This window comes from Carassius gibelio, chromosome B22 (genome assembly GCF_023724105.1).
Source record: "Carassius gibelio isolate Cgi1373 ecotype wild population from Czech Republic chromosome B22, carGib1.2-hapl.c, whole genome shotgun sequence".
Classification (NCBI taxonomy): Eukaryota; Metazoa; Chordata; class Actinopteri; order Cypriniformes; family Cyprinidae; genus Carassius; species Carassius gibelio.
In genome coordinates, this window is record NC_068417.1 from 47,967,402 (window position 1) to 47,972,401 (window position 5,000).

General features: G+C 40.4%; 7 non-coding genes across 7 annotated transcripts; all 7 read left to right on the top strand.

Moving 5' to 3' along the window:
- The first annotated feature begins 47 nt into the window (after positions 1 to 47).
- LOC128009178 (5S ribosomal RNA) lies at positions 48 to 166 on the top strand. Its single transcript, XR_008180898.1, has one exon. It is a non-coding gene; the product is annotated as a 5S ribosomal RNA (ribosomal RNA).
- Positions 167 to 681: 515 nt separating this feature from the next.
- LOC128004189 (5S ribosomal RNA) lies at positions 682 to 800 on the top strand. Its single transcript, XR_008176885.1, has one exon. It is a non-coding gene; the product is annotated as a 5S ribosomal RNA (ribosomal RNA).
- A 384-nt stretch (positions 801 to 1,184) lies between these two features.
- Positions 1,185 to 1,303, top strand: LOC127995371 (5S ribosomal RNA). Its single transcript, XR_008168322.1, has one exon. It is a non-coding gene; the product is annotated as a 5S ribosomal RNA (ribosomal RNA).
- A 221-nt stretch (positions 1,304 to 1,524) lies between these two features.
- On the top strand, positions 1,525 to 1,643 carry LOC127995372 (5S ribosomal RNA). The gene has a single exon (XR_008168323.1). It is a non-coding gene; the product is annotated as a 5S ribosomal RNA (ribosomal RNA).
- A 221-nt stretch (positions 1,644 to 1,864) lies between these two features.
- LOC128009179 (5S ribosomal RNA) lies at positions 1,865 to 1,983 on the top strand. Its single transcript, XR_008180899.1, has one exon. It is a non-coding gene; the product is annotated as a 5S ribosomal RNA (ribosomal RNA).
- A 373-nt stretch (positions 1,984 to 2,356) lies between these two features.
- Positions 2,357 to 2,475, top strand: LOC128004190 (5S ribosomal RNA). The gene has a single exon (XR_008176886.1). It is a non-coding gene; the product is annotated as a 5S ribosomal RNA (ribosomal RNA).
- Positions 2,476 to 3,004: 529 nt separating this feature from the next.
- Positions 3,005 to 3,123, top strand: LOC128004968 (5S ribosomal RNA). Its single transcript, XR_008177638.1, has one exon. It is a non-coding gene; the product is annotated as a 5S ribosomal RNA (ribosomal RNA).
- The last annotated feature ends 1,877 nt before the right edge of the window (positions 3,124 to 5,000 follow it).

The following is a 5,000-nucleotide window of genomic DNA, read 5'->3' on the forward strand; positions in this document are numbered from 1 at the left end:
ATAAGATTGGCTGGTCTTTAAATAGCCCTCTCATTGCAGCAGACTTCGCTTACGGCCATACCAACCTGGCTATGCCCGATCTCGTCTGATCTCGGAAGCTAAGCAGGTTTGGGCCTGGTTAGTACTTGGATGGGAGACCGCCTGGGAATACCAGGTGCTGTAAGCTTTTTGGAAATTTTTCACTTAGTATATAATAATTTTGCCAAAAAATAGAGTCAATGCCGGATCTCTGAATCTTAGCAGGTTTGGGCCTGGTTAGTACATGGATGGGAGACTGCCTGTTAATACCAGGTGCTGTAAGCTTTTTGGACATTTTTCACTTAGTATATAATAATTTTGCCAAAAAATAGAGTCAATGCCCGATCTCTGAATATTTGCAGCTTTGGGCGTGGTTAGTACATGGATGGGAGACTGCCTGGGAATACCAGGTGCTTTAATCTTTTTGGAAAATTTCACGAATTATATAATAATCTTTCATTAAAAAAAAAAAAAAAAAAAAAAAAAAAGAGTCAATGCCCGATCTCTGAATCTTAGCAGGTTTAGGTCTGGTTAGTACTTTGATGAGAGACTGCCTAGGAATACCAGGTGCTTTAAGCTTTTGGGTTTTCTTTCCTACTTATATAATGTACTGGCGATAAGATTGGCTGGTCTTTAAATAGCCCTCTCTTTGCAGCAGACTTCGCTTACGGCCATACCAACCTGGCTATGCCCGATCTCGTCTGATCTCCGAAGCTAAGCAGGTTTGGGCTTGGTTAGTACTTGGATGGGAGACCGCCTGGGAATATCAGGTGCTGTAAGCTTTTTGGACATTTTTCACTTAGTATATAATAATTTCGCCAAAAAATAGAGTCAATGCCTAATCTCTGAATATTAGCAGGTTTGGGCCTGGTTAGTACATGGATGGGAGACTGCCTGGGAATACCAGGTGCTTTAATCTTTTTGGAAAATTTCACGAATTATGTAATAATCTTTCATTAAAAAAAAAAAAAAAAAAAAAAAAAAAAAAAAAGAGTCAATGCCCGATCTCTGAATCTTAGCAGGTTTAGGTCTGGTTAGTACTTTGATGAGAGACTGCCTAGGAATACCAGGTGCTTTAAGCTTTTGGGCTTTCTTTCCTACTTATATAATGTACTGGCGATAAGATTGGCTGGTCTTTAAATAGCCCTCTCTTTGCAGCAGACGTCGCTTACGGCCATACCAACCTGGCTATGCCCGATCTCGTCTGATCTCGGAAGCTAAGCAGGTTTGGGCCTGGTTAGTACTTGGATGGGAGACCGCCTGGGAATACCAGGTACTGTAAGCTTTTTGGACATTTTTCACTTAGTTTATAATAATTTTGCCAAAAAATAGAGTCAATGCCCGATTTCTGAATCTTAGCAGGTTTAGGTCTGGTTAGTACTTTGATGAGAGACTGCCTAGGAATACCAGGTGCTTTAAGCTTTTGGGTTTTCTTTCCTACTTATATATTGTACTGGCGATAAGATTGGCTGGTCTTTAAATAGCCCTCTCATTGCAGCAGACTTCGCTTACGGCCATACCAACCTGGCTATGCCCGATCTCGTCTGATCTCGGAAGCTAAGCAGGTTTGGGCCTGGTTAGTACTTGGATGGGAGACCGCCTGGGAATACCAGGTACTGTAAGCTTTTTGGACATTTTTCACTTAGTTTATAGTAATTTTGCCAAAAAATAGAGTCAATGCCCGATTTCTGAATCTTAGCAGGTTTAGGTCTGGTTAGTACTTTGATGAGAGACTGCCTAGGAATACCAGGTGCTTTAAGCTTTTGGGTTTTCTTTCCTACTTATATAATGTACTGGCGATAAGATTGGCTGGTCTTTAAATAGCCCTCTCATTGCAGCAGACTTCGCTTACGGCCATACCAACCTGGCTATGCCCGATCTCGTCTGATCTCGGAAGCTAAGCAGGTTTGGGCCTGGTTAGTACTTGGATGGGAGACCGCCTGGGAATACCAGGTGCTGTAAGCTTTTTGGAAATTTTTCACTTAGTATATAATAATTTTGCCAAAAAATAGAGTCAATGCCGGATCTCTGAATCTTAGCAGGTTTGGGCCTGGTTAGTACATGGATGGGAGACTGCCTGGGAATACCAGGTGCTTTAATCTTTTTGGAAAATTTCACGAATTATATAATAATCTTTCATTAAAAAAAAAAAAAAAAAAAAAAGAGTCAATGCCCGATCTCTGAATCTTAGCAGGTTTAGGTCTGGTTAGTACTTTGATGAGAGACTGCCTAGGAATACCAGGTGCTTTAATCTTTTGGGTTTTCTTTCCTACTTATATAATGTACTGGCGATAAGATTGGCTGGTCTTTAAATAGCCCTCTCTTTGCAGCAGACTTCGCTTACGGCCATACCAACCTGGCTATGCCCGATCTCGTCTGATCTCCGAAGCTAAGCAGGTTTGGGCTTGGTTAGTACTTGGATGGGAGACCGCCTGGGAATATCAGGTGCTGTAAGCTTTTTGGACATTTTTCACTTAGTATATAATAATTTTGCCAAAAAATAGAGTCAATGCCGGATCTCTGAATATTAGCAGGTTTGGGCCTGGTTAGTACATGGATGGGAGACTGCCTGTTAATACCAGGTGCTGTAAGCTTTTTGGACATTTTTCACTTAGTATATAATAATTTTGCCAAAAAATAGAGTCAATGCCCGATCTCTGAATATTTGCAGCTTTGGGCCTGGTTAGTACATGGATGGGAGACTGCCTGGGAATACCAGGTGCTTTAATCTTTTTGGAAAATTTCACGAATTATATAATAATCTTTCATTAAAAAAAAAAAAAAAAAAAAAAAAAAAAAAAAAAAAAAAAAGAGTCAATGCCCGATCTCTGAATCTTAGCAGGTTTAGGTCTGGTTAGTACTTTGATGAGAGACTGCCTAGGAATACCAGGTGCTTTAAGCTTTTGGGCTTTCTTTCCTACTTATATAATGTACTGGCGATAAGATTGGCTGCTCTTTAAATAGCCCTCTCTTTGCAGCAGACTTCGCTTACAGCCATGCCAACCTGGCTATGGCCGATCTCGTCTGATCTCGGAAGCTAAGCAGGTTTGGTCCTGGTTAGTACTTGGATGGGAGACCGCCTGGGAATACCAGGTGCTGTAAGCTTTTTGGACATTTTTCACTTAGTTTATAATAATTTTGCCATAAAATAGAGTCAATGCCCGATCTCTGAATCTTAGCAGGTTTAGGTCTGGTTAGTACTTTGATGAGAGACTGCCTAGGAATACCAGGTGCTTTAAGTTTTTGGGTTTTCTTTCCTACTTATATAATGTACTGGCGATAAGATTGGCTGGTCTTTAAATAGCCCTCTCTTTGCAGCAAACTTCGCTTACGGCCAAACCAACCTGGCAACGCTAGTGAGCCACACAGGAAGTGAGTTGGCAGTTTGTAGTAGGCAGTAGGTGAGAGAGGCTCACCTTGTGTTTTTTGTTTTGTTTTATCTGCGTAAAGATTTATTTCTTTTGCAACTTATTGATTTTTGTTTGTTATAGTTTTTATACTTCCCAGCAGCAGTTTGCTGTCTGGGGAGAAATTTTTCTTTTGTTTGAAAAATGGATGGATTACATGGCAAAGAAGTGGACATGGCAGGAGGAAGACGAGTGCTAACAGACAAAGAAATGGATAAAGAACAACGAGATGGACAAGGACGAATGGATTATAACAAGAGGATTTACTCTAAAGAGGCTACAGTAATTGTTGACATGGCGGATCAGAGAGATGCAAGAGCAGAGGACATTATCAAAGCAGTGAACGAAAGGATTGGAGGAGGAAAGATTCTAGCAGTCAGACCAAGGCAAGTAAAAGAATATGAAATTACACTGATAAACAGGGAGGCGTGCGATGGATTAGATGAAGGATTAATGATAAAAGGAAAACTGTGTGAGATTCGACAACTGAAAACAAGGGAGTATGTGGTTTCTTTCATACATTTGCCAGCCTATATTGAGGACTCTGACATTTTAATTAAATTACAAAATTGGGGCGTAACACCTGTTTCAGACATCATAAGAAGAATGTATCCAGGCACAGACATTGCGGATGGTACAAGGTACCTAAGGGTGAAATTTCCTAAAGAAGTAGTGTCTCTGCCATACAGTACAAAGTTTGATACGGAGGAGGGAACACAGTATTTCAGGATCATGCATGATCGTCAGGTTAAAACCTGTCGATTGTGCATGAATCCGGGACATGTGTTCAAAGACTGTCCAGATTTTAAATGTCATCAGTGCAATGGCCAGGGTCATTACGCAAGGGATTGCGATGCAATTAAGTGCCCGGATTGCAGAAAGGTGATCATAAGATGTGAGTGTTGGATGGAGAATGAAATTCAAAATAAAGAGTCAGAAGGTGTAGGAGGGCGAATGTCAAAAGAAACTGAATTACAAAATGGTGGAGAGAATGAGGAAGAGGATGGTGTGAATAAAGAGGCTATTGTGGAAAATAAGAAGGAATTGGAAGAGAAAAGGCTGGAAGGAGAAATGGACAAAGGAATATTGACATCACAGGAAGTAACACAAGGGGTATTGGAGGAAATGGAGAACCAAGGATTAAAAGAAAAGGAGGAGGAAATGCAAGAGATAACTGAAGAGGAGAAAGAAATGGAATTGGAAGAGAAAAGGCTGGAAGGAGAAATGGACAAAGGAATATTGACATCACAGGAAGTAACACAAGGGGCATTGGAGGAAATGGAGAACCAAGGACTAAAAGAAAAGGAGGAGGAAATGCAAGAGATAACTGAAGAGGAGAAAGGAGTGGACAGAATGGATGATAGAAAGGACAAAAGGGTGACATTAAGAAGGAGAACCCTTAAGGTAATACCAAATGTGAATGTGGCCAGAAAAAAAAGACATTTTAGGGAAAAATACAATAAGGGGAAACATTTGTTTGAGAATAAATTTCAAGTGTTGAGGGAAGATGAGGAGGAGGAGGTAGACTAAGAATACAATGTTTGGTTTAAATTTGTATTATTATTTATTATTATA